A 15,158-nucleotide genomic window follows, 5' to 3' on the forward strand; every position below is an offset into this window, starting at 1 on the left:
TTTTCAGTTGTTCATAAACATATTAATGGAGAAATTGTCATTACACTGTATTCAGCACAAATTAGGCTACCATAATATGCGAGGAACATGCATGTACATGTTTGTGTTTTTTAAGGAATAACGTTTATGCGTGGTTATTGAAAAAACAAAAAACTTAAGTCACTGAAATAAAGCCAAAAAATATATAATAAATCTGTGTTCACAAGAGTTCTGGGTATTGGAGGTTGTAGACTAGAGTTTTTGCTTCAAAATGAGGTAAAAATTATGCTGCCTGCTTGTTCACATAAAACAACAGAGAGATTTAAATTTTCTAAAACATCTTTGGTCAAGAAACACAGTATGCGTGGAGGCGTGAGTCATCATGAATAATGGGTGATTCTCACCTGAGAAGACAAAAGAATTGCATAAAGAGCTCTAATGACCTGCATAAATAATGAGGCCTTTCAGTCAGGTAGGCTGTGAAAAAACCCTCTGTGATCATGTCTCAAGCTCATCATGGTGTAAATTAAACATACAGAAAAAACAGCAATACTGTGAAATATTATTACATTTTAAAATAATGGTATTCTATTATATACTTTAAAATATAATGTATTTCTGTGATGCAAAGTGCCTGAACAATTATGTTACCTCTATGACATTTCATATAGGCTTCTAGCTTAAAAGCATGCACATTTGGAGAAATATTGATGGATTCACATATGTTTATGTCAATTTTCTATACAGAGGAGTAATATTTATTCAATATTTATTGTCATCACTGTGAGCACTGGATACTGTGTTTTCAATTCATACTTGCAGCCGGAGGGCGCTCTGTGCATTTTTAGTCCACAAATTCATCTAAAGAAGAACAGGAACCAGGAACTAACGGCATGTCTTCTAGAGGTCGCTAACCATGGCTTTAACATCCAGATAAACACTTTTCAAGACAAAAAATACACGATTGAGACGATGCATACAAGTATTGCCTCAGAATTTGCCTCAGAATAACGCTGGCTCCGTGGGCGTGGCCGCATTAATGGATAATGAGCTGAATCACAGACTTCTGACATGGCTCTCTTTTCATACAGATTACATAAACACAGAATTTTTGTTTTCTATTTGACTTACAGGATTTAAAGCCTGACATTTCAATGTTTTTTTAGACATAAGTCGCATTTTTTTGTGATTAGTATTCAGAGGGAGACGAGAGATCACACATCATGTTAGTTTTCTTTATTTTTCAAAAAGCACAACATTTTGTTTTTACACTGAGTGTACACAAATAAAAGAAGATATTGCACAGATTAAAGTTAATACGTGTTGGCTTAAGTTGTATTCCTCTTGTTTAAAGAGTAAAAGGTGCTTTTACTGAGTACACTGCTCATTGGATTATGTTAGGTGGATTGTTGTGAGGGCACTTTCAGCTTCTTTTGCTGCAATTGAAGTTTTCTGTCTACCCCATCAAGACAGATGTTCAGGGTGGCCCTTAAAATCAGGCCACTTTCTGTATAGACTTCTGTTTTTACATAACTACTATCATGTTGTAGGCCCCTTCTCGGCCTCCATGAATATGTGCCCATTGCATGGTCTACCTATTAGGTGAGCTTCGTACTTCCCTTTCAGGGTTGTGTTTGTAATAGTGCTTAGCTCCCTAAGCTGATCATGGTAGTAGGCCTAACCAGGCCTCTTCCTAAGTTTCAGCCTTAGGCTGGTTTATGCTCCCCTGGTCAGGGTTATTAATAGCGCACAGCCTCCTCAGCATGTTAATTAAGCACTGAGTAGATCCTAGGATGAGTGGATTGTACTACCCTCAATATGAGGGTTTATAGCACCCAGCTGAGTTCTGCTCTTCAGGATGCCCGTCTCTACGCGTGGGTCTGAGTTGCTCCTGCCTTTCTGCAGTCACTCTTACCTGCTCTCTTCTGTGAAGAATACGTTATGGAGATTCTTTACTCAGACAGGGCTGGCCGAGACTTAGTTTGTCTTATGGCAGACCAGGTCGGCCGCCCTGGTGGCATTGGGGGTGACTTCGTTCCCCTCTAGTGACTGGCCGGGGTTCCTTTTGGTTCTCTGGCCACATTCCCTTAAAGCAGAGGGGGGCAAACTATGGCCCGCGGGCTATATACGGCCCGCCAAACACTTTCATCCGGCCCGCGAGGGAGTTTTTAAAATATTACACTTGAGTAATGGTTTTGGTTCAGAATTTCTAATTTGATGCAATACAAGTGAACGCCAATAGATGGCAGTATAGCACGCAGTACAGTTAGAGTTTGGGCCTAGCTACTGTAGAATTAGAATGCACTCGGTAATAACTCAGATGTTAATGAATGAAAATGAGTGTGCCGAAAAAAAGAAAAGTGGACTCCGAATGTCGGGTGTTCAACGAAGAATGGACAGCAAAATACTTCACCAGTATCGGACAGAAGGCGGTATGTCTAATATGCCAAGAAGGTATTGCAGTTTTTAAAGACTACAACATCAGTCGTCATTTTTCAAGCAAGCATTCGAATTATGCAGCCAACCTGTCATCTGCAGAAAAGGCGAACAAACTTTAAAACTCGGCACAAACTTAAAAACCAAGAAATATACATTTACAAAACAGTGCTCTATTCAAGAATCTGTAACGAAAGCTAGTTATGTACTGGCACATAAAATTTCAAAGCACAGCAAGCCTTTTTCGGATGGGGAATTTGTGAAAGACTGTATGGTGGAGACTGCTGACATACTTTGTCCTGGTTCTAAAAGTCAGTTTGAGAAAATTAGCTTATCGCGGAGAACAATTACCAGGCACGTAGAAGTGATTGCCGAGGAGCTGCACTCGGAACTAAAAAAACAAAAAGCAGACGGCTTCAGTCTTTTTTCTGTCGCACTTGATGAAAGTACTGACATCAGAGACACTGCTCAACTTTTGATTTTTGTCAGAGGAATAAACAAAAATTTCGAAATAACAGAGGAACTCCTCGGGATGGAATCAATGATGGGAACGACCAGGGGCGTGGATTTGTATGACAGTGTGTCCGTCTTTTTGGAAAAAAATAACCTGCCATGGACAAAGCTGACAAGCGTCACAACAGATGGATCGCCAAATCTAACCGGCAAAAACACTGGACTGCTAAAAAGGTTACAAGACAAAGTAAAAGACGAAAGCCCGAACTCGGAATAACTGATATTTCTTTACTGTATTATACACCAGGAAGCCTTGTGTAAAAGTGTGTTGAAGCTAGTAAAAGTTGTCAAAGTGGTTGTGAAGCTTGTCGACTTTATACAGGCAACAGCGCTTAATCACTGGCAGTTTATTCAGCTCCTTAACGAAACGGAGGCAGAGCACCATGACCTCTTGTACCATTCAAATGTGCGCTGGCTAAGTCTCGGCAATGTGTTTCACCGTGTCTGGAAACTAAAAGGAGAGATAGCAACGTTCCTCGATGCGGTTGGTAAAACTGGCGACTTCCCCGAATTACAAGACACAGACTGGCTGGTTGACCTTCCGTTTGGTGTGGACACACTGAGGCATCTGAACGATCTCAATTTGAGACTTCAGGTAAAGGACGTTTTTGTGCAGGAACTGTAAAGCAACGTAAAAGCGTTCAAGGCCAAACTTGTATTGTTCTCCAGACAGATATCCAGCCGAGATTTTGCTCATTTTCCTACACTGGCCGGACTAAGCACACCAGTAACACAGTCTAGCATTGAGAGGTACAGCAGCACTTTGATCGACCTGCATGCAGAATTTTCCCGACGCTTCGCAGATTTTACAAAAATTGAGACTGAACTTGAACTTGTTTCATGCCCCCTATCTTTTGACAGTGAAAAAGCACCACCAGACACACAACTGGAACTCATCGACATCCAGTGTGACAGTACTTTGAAGGAGAAGTTTCAGACATCACCAGTTAACCAGTTTTATGCCTCACTGGATGAAAAAAAAATCCCAAACATAAAAAAGCTTGCACAAAGAATGCTTGTTTTATTTGGATCCACATATGTGTGTGAACAAACCTACTCAGTCATGAACTACAACAAATCTCAACGCAGATCAAATTTAACAAATAGCCACCTGTCAGCTATCCTGAGGATCTCAACATCAAAGATCACTCCGGACTTTGACACCCTTGCAAGGAGTGGGGACCAGGCTCATTGTTCACATTGACACTTTCATTACCATGATTTGGAAAGACAAAGACTAAGGTTCTCGCTCAGTTTTAATCAGACACAGTTTTATGATTATTAATATGTACATAGCAGTCACATGAGATTATATCTGTTGTAAATTTTAATCAGTAATAGATATTAAATAAGAATTGTTGTTTAATGTGACAAATGTTTCTATCAGATAATATATTTTCCATGCATACCTCCAGTGTAAATAAAAGTTCTTTTATCAAGGATTTAGTATGCGGCCCTTCACTTGGTTTGCAAAACTTGATGTGGCCCTCTGGTCTAAAAAGTTTGCCCACCTCTGCCTTAAATGGATCACTTTCTCTTCAAAAAAGTTGGTTGCAGGTGCCTGTAGCGGCCTGGGTAGGCTTTCTCTCTCTGGAAGGCCTTTTATGGGCTCAGCTTGGGCTGTTGGCCATAGGGAATGCTGTCACTGACAGCCTGGTGTGACCCGAGGGTGAGTTTCTAAGCGTTTCCTTCGAAACTGCTCGATGTTGTCAGACATATTTTTGGCATGCACTCTCCTCAAGCATGGCGGCATGGGTATATCGTTCCCCAAAGCTTTAATCAACGCAGAGCGAGTTCCCTTTCGAAAGGGAACGTCTCAGGTTACGTATGTAACCATAGTTCCCTGAGAACCAGGGAACGAGACTCTGCGTTTCCTTGCCATGCTTCGGGCTGTCTGCCTGCAGAACAGTCCCTCAAGATGCTAGATGTCTTCTGTTTCTCCAGGCGCTCCTTTTATACTTCCGGGTCGTGCCATATTACGTCATAGGCTTTCAGACACCTGGGTCACGTGACGTTCCCCAAAACATTAATCAATGCAGAGTCTCGTTCCCTGGTTCTCAGGGAATTATGGTTACATACGTAACCTGAGACGTTATTTGACCAGTCATGAAGCATCAACCTGATACTTAAATTATAAATATGTTTTCTGAGCTAGCAAAAGGGCCTTGGGGTCTCTCAGACACCACGCAGAATATGAGGGTTCAGATTGTTGAGTGGGAAAAAATGACATTAAATGACACAGGAGTGAAAAACAGACAGAAATAATGTGAATTAATGAGAAAGGGGATGTGAGAGCATGTAATAGAAAGTAAAAGATAAACCAGGAGTTTCTGTCAATTACCGTGTGAGCAGTTAGTCCTGTAGAGGGCTCTGATTGTCTCTGTAGACTCTACATTCTCCCAAAACTCATTAAAATGGATCAAGCCCCTGTAACCTTCTCCTGTCCACCCCCCTCCTCATCATCTTCAGGTTCCCAAGTAACAGGGTGAGTACTGTATGCTAAAACTACTTTTAGTTTAAAACATTTTATTTATTTTTATTTTTAACTAAATCAAACTGAAAACAGTCCTTGAAAAACTGAAATAAAAATCATTTTCATAGTCACTGAGCTGTCCTACAAGACTTTTCTTTTTAAAGGGGACCTATTATGCAAAAGTTACTTTTATAAGGTTTGTGTGATGTGTGTCCACACTGTGTGTAAACATCCAGCCTATAATGGTAAAAATTCATCCACTCCGTTTTTATAATCCTTATAAATCATAAACAGTCATTCCAAATGCACAGTTCCAGATTTCCCTCTACTCTTATGTAAGAGTAGGGAAGCCCCGCCCATGACTGGTGACGATCGGCCCTGTAAGCATAGATACAGCCCTGAGAGAACTGTAGCAGTCTGCCAATGTCCTCAATATGATGGTAAGTAGCTGATCAGTGGGCTTGCTGCAATTGAATGTATAAGTAAGAAACGTCCTCTGTCCCAGACGAAACCTAAACTACTATGTGGGGGACGCAAGGTAATTTAATAATTATAATATGACTGTGTGGTGAACTCTTGTTTAAATAATTATCATTTTGTGTTACACATATCTTTACAAGTACAATTTTGGCTGTATTATTTGTGTCCCCTTTAAAAATTGCTTATATTGTTTATAGGGGGTGACATCATGACCAGGAAACTATAAAGTACGCCCAAACCAAACAGTGCAAGATTCAGTGTGGAGGACTCACCACCTCACACTTCTGCCTATGAGGAGCTGTTGGAGGTTGTGACTCATGCCATAGCCATGTTAAACATTGCCTGGCCGGCTGAGAAACAGGAGGTTCACCATTGTAGGGTCTGCACAGTCTCAAGGATGAGCAGGTCCCACCATAAACCGTGTTTAAGTCTCAATTCATGGAGACTTTGGTTTGTAAATCTTACATTGATTCCGGACCGGCAGACACTAATGGATCACGAGACTCTTTCTTATGACTATTTCGATAAGTCCCAAACCTCTCCTCTGTGACTTCAAAGGAGATGCGAACACCACGGATCGGGTTTCGAGGAGACAGGCCCAAATTCCAAATGGTCATAAAAAGGAAAATACACGCACACACCCACAGACACACACACACATACAAAAGCCCTACATAAAGACTGTATACACAAATATTATACCTGCAAATATGAATGTATCTGCCATTATGGCTCTTGTTGCATGTATGTGTTACTAATGTAGAATCGTAGAATTGACTGTAGTAGGTTAGTTTTCATGTTAAACGATAGTATTAGAGTAGAAAGTGTATCTTCTTTATGTGATGAGAGACACCTGTTGAGTTTGATCTCTCCGTAAAGCTGTGAGTCCGAGCTATTCACCCATGTACGTTACATTTCTGTCAAATGCATCGTTCAATGTTTAATAGTACTATGAAGAAAATGCATTTGACATGGATTTGACATACCATAAATTAACCCGGGGGACAGGACAAAGGGATGTGGAAAACCGCCAAATTGCAACGCTATCATTGGAGGACGTTATCAGGAAGGCGTTCTGGTCTGTTGTCTTTAAAATACCACACCAAAAAACAACAAGTTTTCCTGCATACGTTCCTGCCGTAGAGACGGACTCTCTTCTTTATCTTCTGGTCATCTTACTTCCAGTTAAGCCTTCGTCTGAAACTTCGCTGAAGATCACCTCCTGAAGGAGCAACCACGACACTGAGCGCTCCGAAACTCTAAGCACCACAACGAACCTGCATGCAAGTATTTGTTAAGATTTTAAATACTGGGTTTCCTTGCTGGCTCTTCAAGGTTGACTGTTGGAATTGGCCATTCTTTGATCATCTCTCTTTCTGACTCTTACTTTCACTTTGTATGTATCTATGTCTACTTGTGTACATTTATCCGTAGAACCTTTGTATTACCCGTTCCGTATATTAAACACGTCATATCCATGCTTTTGTTCACTTGCTCATTTAACAACAACCAAGTCACTTTAACGTTCTGATCCTAATATCCTTGCTTTACGTTTGGATGCTATCACAGAAATTTATCCTCGTGGCCTGAGTATAACATTTCGGTCGTAATAGTCTGTGGATATCTTACCGGTTTGCTGGACGGACCGATAGCTTTCCACATAATTATTAAACTAGAACTGATCATATATGTGAGTGATTACAATTCGTTGTGATTAATTCACCATATATGGTTATTTCCCCCTTGGGTTGGAATGCGCATATAATTATTCATAAAACGTTGTGAATTATTATATTCATATTCCACCCATAAATTGATTAATAACTGTACAAATCGTCACACCATCGAAGTAAATTAAACGAACACTTCCTGCCATCAAGATCACAGCCTCTTTGCTGGGGCTAACGTTTTTTTTTCCCAACCTCCACGCCAAGGTTTGGGAAGGTCCCGAGGTGTCAACGTCATGGAAGAAACAGGTCTTGTATCGTGTTTTCAGTCCCCAAACTTATTTATTCCAACATCACAGGACTGAAAGATTACAGTTATGGGGCGATGCCCAGGGTTGAAGAGATGCTGGCCTGCTATCTCTCCTCTGAGTCAGCATCTTCCCTTAAAGCCCAGAGGTTACCCACAATGCCTGTTAGAACTACATTTGCCATATCAGGCTGACCTTCTAAGAGACTTGGATAAGGGTGAGGAAATTAGCTACAATGCAATTAGAGAGCTGTATCAGGATACAGATTTATCTCTCCGGGCCACCAAGGAGACGGCCAAGTCAATCGGCCACTCTGTGGCAGATTTGCTGGCCACGGAGAGGCATCTATGGCTCAATCTATCTAACATCAAAGATCGAGGCAAAAGCTTTCTCATGGACACCCTGCTGTCTCCTTCTGGCCTCTTTGACGACACTGTCACCTAGGTCATCGAGAGGTTTCAGAAGGGGATTAAGCAGGTGGCAGAATTTCAGAAGTCACCGCTCTCAAGTCTCTGGGGCTGCTGGGCAGGAGCAGTCTCAGCCATCTACAAGCTCCTCCCATAGGGTGCTGAGAAGCTGAGCATCGCCACCCACACTCACCCTCAGAAAGACTGGGTATCACTCATAGCCAAAGTCTTCGGAGGATAAAATGGATCTGAGGACCATTTTTATCTCTAAGAAGGCTTCAGCGAAGAAGTCCTGATGCCTGCTGAGTTGCTGTTGTTCCCAATTGCTTCCACTATGTTATGTTAACACTAACAGTTGACCGTGGAATATTTAGTAGTGAGGAAATTTCACAAATGGACTTATTGCACAGGTTGCAACCTATCACGATACCACACTTGAATTCACTGAGCTCCTGAGAGCTACCCATTCTTTCACAAATGTTTGTAGAAGCAGTCTGCATGCCTAGGTGCTTGATTTTATACGCCTGTGTCCATGGAAGTGATTGGAACACCTGAATTCAATGCTTTGGAGGGGTGTCCCAATACTTTTGGCAACATAGTGTTGGCCAGTCACTCACTGTCAAACAGTTTCAGAGACTGTTGGGTCTGATGGCAGCTGCATCCAACGTGATACCTTTTGGCCTGCCGCACATGAGATCCTTGCAATTGTGGCTCATTAGATCCTCTTGTGGCCAAGGGAAACTTCTTTCACTAAGAGTGGTTTATATCGGAACGGATTCCCTCGTTGGAAAACCCCTTGGTTCTCAACCACCACTGCAGTGGTCTCATGTGCTGGAGGCCAAAAGATATCATGTTGGACGCAGCTGCCATGAGCCCTAGTAGCCTCTGAAAGTGCTTTACAGTGATGTTCTGGCCTAGCTTTATTCTGGACATCGTGACCATGATGGTTTCGATACATGCAGGAGACAGTCGTGCCAGCATCATAATTGAATCCCAAACCACCCCCAAGAACATGGTTCTTTGAGAGGGTGTCAACAGCTCTTCTTTGTGTTGAGTCTAAACCCCAGATGTTTGATATGGCGGTGCCTATAAAGACGACATCTTAATGCTGAACTGGCATCTCTTGAGACTGAGCCAGTTGTCGATGTAATTTAACACATGGATGCCCTGGAGTCTCAGTGGAGCCATCCATGCATTTGGTAAATGTGCAAGGGGAGAGAGCTAGACCAAATGAAAGAACCCAATATTGTAACGCTTCGCTGCCGTAAGCGAACCTCAGGAACTACCTGTGTGAGGGTAGGATGGAAATGTGGAAGTATGCGTCCTTTAGATCTATCTTGACAAACCAGTCCTCTGACCTGATTTGACTCATGATAATAGGGATAGTTAAAATTTTGAACCTGAATCTCCTCAGAGAACTGTTCAAATGTCACAGATCTAAGATGGGACGCAACCCCCCATCCTTCTTCGGAACCATGAAGTACCAGCTGTAGAATCCGGACTCCCTCTTAGGAGGAGGAATGCATTCTATGGCCTTCTTCACCAAGAGCAAGTGAACTTCCTGTTCCAACACCCGATCCTGCTCTGGGTTTACAGAAGTCCAGACCACCCCGTTGAATGTCGGGGGGCAAGACCCAAACTGAGTCTGTACCCTTTTTCTAAAGTACGCAGGACCCACTCAGACACATTTGGAAGACAATTCCATGATCACCTAACTGCGTGACATAAATTACATTATGATGCAATTTTTTTGTGTTAAATATGCGTTAAATTATTTTAATGCGTTAAGGATTTTGAATTAAAATGCGTTAATGCGTTAATGTTGACAGCCCTGATATGTAATGCTTGTTGATGCTGGGACAAACACCACAAAATAAGTGTTTGCTAAAGAGCAGAAGCTGACGCTGACTGACGCTACTGTGTGCCGGCATCTCTTTTTAGCTTCTGTGTATGCCATCACATGGCACGTCATCAAGGACGTCACAACGCAACACCAATCAGGATTGGAATAGTTTCATTCATGCTTCAGACGTGCTATGCTAAGGGCGTTCCCCAAAGTGTCATCAAGGTGATGCAGTGCGAGTCCTCGAAAGGGAACTGTCATTCATTTGAGGCTATAAGACCACAGATTCTCAAGGTCTTCATCGTTCTGCAGTCATCAGCAGTCTTTCACCCACTCTCTGTGAGTGTAACACAGTTTCCTTTAGGAAAAGTAATTCGTAATTATCTCTGTCACAAACTGGAAGCTTGATTAGCAGCACAGTCACACTTGCTTCATACCACAGTAATGGGTTAATTCATCAATCATGTCACTGTTGTACCACCACTGTAATTGAAATCAGATAAAGTTAGCATGTTAGCTAGAAAAAAAAAAAGTTAATAAAATTCAGCTGTGAAATAAAAAAGCATTTGCATCCGAATAAAAGCATCCACACTGGATGTATAGCTAAAATAGCTTTGATTATCATTTATAGTCATTAGTTTGTTCAAAGTGGTCTGGAGGATTCAACAGCCACACTAGCAGCTCAGATAAACCTGTTAAGACATTCTGTTACACGTTTTGGAATGACACAAGGGTGAATAAATTAAAGATTTTTAATGTTGGGGTGAATTGTTCCTTTAAGCTGGTATAAACTGGTTTTCCAGTAGGAACATGGCATTTTTTTCCAGTTTATAAAACCATTAATGCTCTATTAAGTGCTTTCTTCATTTTTTCTCCTTGCTCTCTTTTTCTTTCTCTCCCTCATTTGCTCACCCTCTTTTTTTGGCTCACTTTGATGAAGCCTCATCAAGGCTGAAAACGATTCGTCTTTCTAAATTAGATTAAGAACACTTCACCATGCACACTTCATACGAGACGTGCCCTTTTCCCGACAGCACACGTCAAAGAACTGAACACAGTTAACAGGAGAGAGTTTTAAGTGCTCTGCGTCAGATCAAAAGGTGGCAGGAAGTGTGATTAAGCCCAGCAGGAAGCAGCAGACATAGATCATGTGAACGTTGCCCTTTCCTGTGCTCACACAGGCATGTGTGTATTAATGGCCTTGGGTTGAATTTAGATGCCTGGCAGAAAGGGCACACATGTAACCGCATATCTTCTCTGGCCCAAGTGAAAGATCCATCAGATGCACAATGGATTTCTCACCATCTTTGCCCTTTTTGTGTTTGAGAGGACGGAAGAGGTGAGAGATGGATGGAGGAAGAATAATGACAAAGTAGAAATGAACTTGAGAAGGAAGCTCTTGAATCATGCTGGAGGATAATGTGTCTGGGAGAATCTCACAAAAACATGTCCAGGTCATACTTCACCCCAAACATAAAGAATAAATGGATGATTGTTTAAGGATGATTGTGACCTTATTTTAAACAAAATAAAGCACATTTGATCTCCATCAATTTGCATCTGGACACATCTGTGGGTGGGTGTGGGGATGGGGGGGGGGCATATTTTTGACAGATATCATCAGATTCACCCATCTGGAGGAAAAGAAAAAAAAAAACACACACACACACACACATTGTCCTTTTTCAGAGTTGTGCAGTCAGAGAGAAGTGTAGGAGAGAGACTTTGGGTAAGAAGGTAATACAAAGTGACTGCAGCATCCATCATACTAGCAGCTGGTGAGATGGAGAGAGAGAGAGAGAGAAGAAGAAGAGACTAGAATAAAGCCACAAAAGCCCAGCAGGACCCTCAGCTCACACACTTTTCAAATACCAAAGCTTTTATCTTTTCAGTTTAGTTGTGGAGGTTACCATGGGAGAGTCGTTTCCATGGCTCCATTTTTTACTGTCATTACATCGACACTCAATGGCTTCGTTGTCGTTCTCTCTGGGGTTTGGAGGACATGTGTTCATCATGTTGTTCTTTGTCACAGAAACCTGCCCTCAATCCCAGGGACCTAAAGGTGAGCAAACAGATGACATTAACATGAAACAGATTACTCAACTATTCATTGTTACTTTTTTTTTTCTTTCACTTCTACTTCAGTGGTCTTGAGAGCCTACAACAGTTTTAAAGGGATGGTTTACCCCCTAAAAAATCTGTCATCATTTACTCACCCTCAACTGTTTGGTTACCAACATTCTTCAAAATATTTTCTTTTGTGTTTAGCAGAAGAAAGAAATTCATACCAGTTTGGAACAACTTTAGGGTGAGTAAATGATGACAAAATTTTCATTTTTGGGTCTCAGATAAACAAGAAGCAAACACAGTGTTATGAAAGAGCTCAACAACACTGAATCTCCTGAATCTCTATTTTCAACAGAATCACCGCCTTGAATCCCAATGACATGTGACCTCCCTGTGATGTGGCCACAGCATGTGAGTCTTTCTCGTCATTGGTAATGGCATGCTTGTGCTGATCCTATTAGCTCCAGCAGTAAATCAATTTGAGTGTGAATCCAGGGAGAGAACAGCAATCGAGTGAAGGGGAGGATGCCGGGCTGCATGTTTATGTGGTTGTGGATGCAGATAAGAAGTGGGCAGCGTATCAAACTCTGTGTGTGTGAAGGGGCTGAAAGCTCAATGTGTCTGGAAGGTGAATACAGCTCACCCGCTTTGCCAGAGTGAATTACCTCCACAGCATGTGTCAAATGGGTATGCAGGGTGTGGAGCACTTCTGGCTCATGGACCCATTGCTCAGAGGTCGCTCTTTTACAGCTCAGGACATGTAATGGAGTTCTCAGTTATGATGAACTTATCAGCTTGGTCTTAACACTTAGGTTAACACTTCAAAATAAGTATACATCAGTATTACTCAGTACTTAAATGAATAATTACACTGTAACACGGACACCTTAAAATAAAGTGTAACCCAAAGCACTTATAAATCATTTGCAATCTATTATAATTAATTAGTAGTTTAAAAACTGTAGTTAATACGTTAATAGACTGTATACAATAGTGAGTTCTTCATTCATTGTCACTGTAATTAACAAATAATTGTTGTTTAATTAGCTTATATAAAGAGAGTTAGATAATGCTTTGTTAACAACTTATTAACCATAAATAGTTCTCACTTTAGATTAGGTCACAGAAAATTGGAAAATGTCAAGTGTTTTAATCCAGCCTTTGTTGGACATTAATTACATTAGTATTAAGAGTCCCTTAAAATTTACAATACATTAAGCACAAACACACACACACATGTTTGTTTTGCTATCAAAGTGATCAAAGTGAGGACATTCCATAGGCGTAATGGTTTTTATACTGTACAAACTATACATTCAATCCCCCTACACTACCCCTAACCCTAAACCTACCCATCACAGAAAACATTCTGCAGTTTTACATTTTTAATAAAACATTGTTTAGTATGTTTTTACAGCTATTTTAAATATGACTCATGAAATGTCCTCATATTTCATGTTTATGTCGAAATACCAGTGTAATACTCATGTCATTATACAAATTTGTGTCCTCATAAATCAAAAAAACGTGCGCACACTCGACGCACACACACACACACGTTGGGTTTCCATGTTTTATTGGGACTTTATATAGAAATAATGATTTTTGTACAGTACAAACTGTATATTCTATCCCCTAAATCTACCCCAAATCTTAACTTTTAAATTTTAACAATTTGACCTAATGAGTATATGTATGTATTTCATATTGATAACATTGTTATTTTATTTATTTATTTATTTATTTATTTATTTACTTATTTGTTTTTTGTTTTTGTATAAGCCACATAAGTGGTTGTGTTTAGCTTTGGAGATAGGCTTAATGTATTTAATGTATTTGTAAACATTTTAAGGGACTCTTAATACTTATGTAATTAAAGTCCAATAAAGGTTGGTATAAATCACTTAATTAATGATATTTTCCTATATTCTGTGACCTAATCTAAAGTGAGAACTATTCGTGGTTAATAAGTCATTAACAAAGCATTATCTAACTCTTTATATATAACCTAATTAAACAATAATACTTTGTTAATTACAGTGACAATGAATGAAGAACACACTGTTTGTATGGTCTATTAATGTATTAACTACATTTTAAAAACTATTAACTATAAACTAGTTTGCAAATTATTTTTAAATACTTTACTACTGTATACTTATTATAAAGTGTTACCAAATTGAGCATAAAAATTAGATCTGTGTGGTGCCTGATTGCGCAAAAATAACTTTGATGATGCAGAAATGCTCTGATTAGTTGACTCTGCATTGGTAGTTTGTTGCTAAGGTGTTTTGAATGGTTTTAAACATGTTGCTATAACTAGAGAATTCTAGGTGGTTGGTAATTGGTCCAAATTAAAAGAGCCTAAATTTATGTCTCTATTATAGTCTAGTCCCTGGAAATATCTTCAATGTATTCATATATGCATTTGTTACTCATTTTATAGGTTGCCAGACTTTAAGGTTTGTCCAAATCTCTATGTGATGATATACAGCAAAATTATAAAGCTAGGATATTGCTATGAAATTAATAATTCTTATATCAGATATAAAACCTATTTTTTACAGGGACCAGATGTCATTGATGAGTCCTGCTGACTCAAACTTTCTCAAGTCTCTTCAAACTGTTTTTCAAACACCTTGGAAATGACAGGTATGTTGAACAGAAACTTTCAGAAATGGCACAAAGGTGTGTGACTGTTCAAGTCTCTTTCTTTAGATCAGTGTGCTCAATAATGTGCCTTTTTGGCCTTCATTATGTATATTTGGATGTTGTAAATAAAATACAGTCAATCAAAAAGTCATTCTTTTAAATCTCTTCACATTCTTTGTTCTAGTTCCCTGCACAGTCCCACCTGATAGGGCCATTAAGGGAGGGTCTTTGTCTTCCCAGGTGTGAAACACTTCATTATTTATGATCTTGATTTTAGCCATGAAAATGTTGTAAGTAACAGAAATAAGCACAAATGTCAGGGCATGTCAAAAC

This window comes from Megalobrama amblycephala, linkage group LG19 (assembly GCF_018812025.1).
Source record: "Megalobrama amblycephala isolate DHTTF-2021 linkage group LG19, ASM1881202v1, whole genome shotgun sequence".
Lineage (NCBI taxonomy): Eukaryota > Metazoa > Chordata > Actinopteri > Cypriniformes > Xenocyprididae > Megalobrama > Megalobrama amblycephala.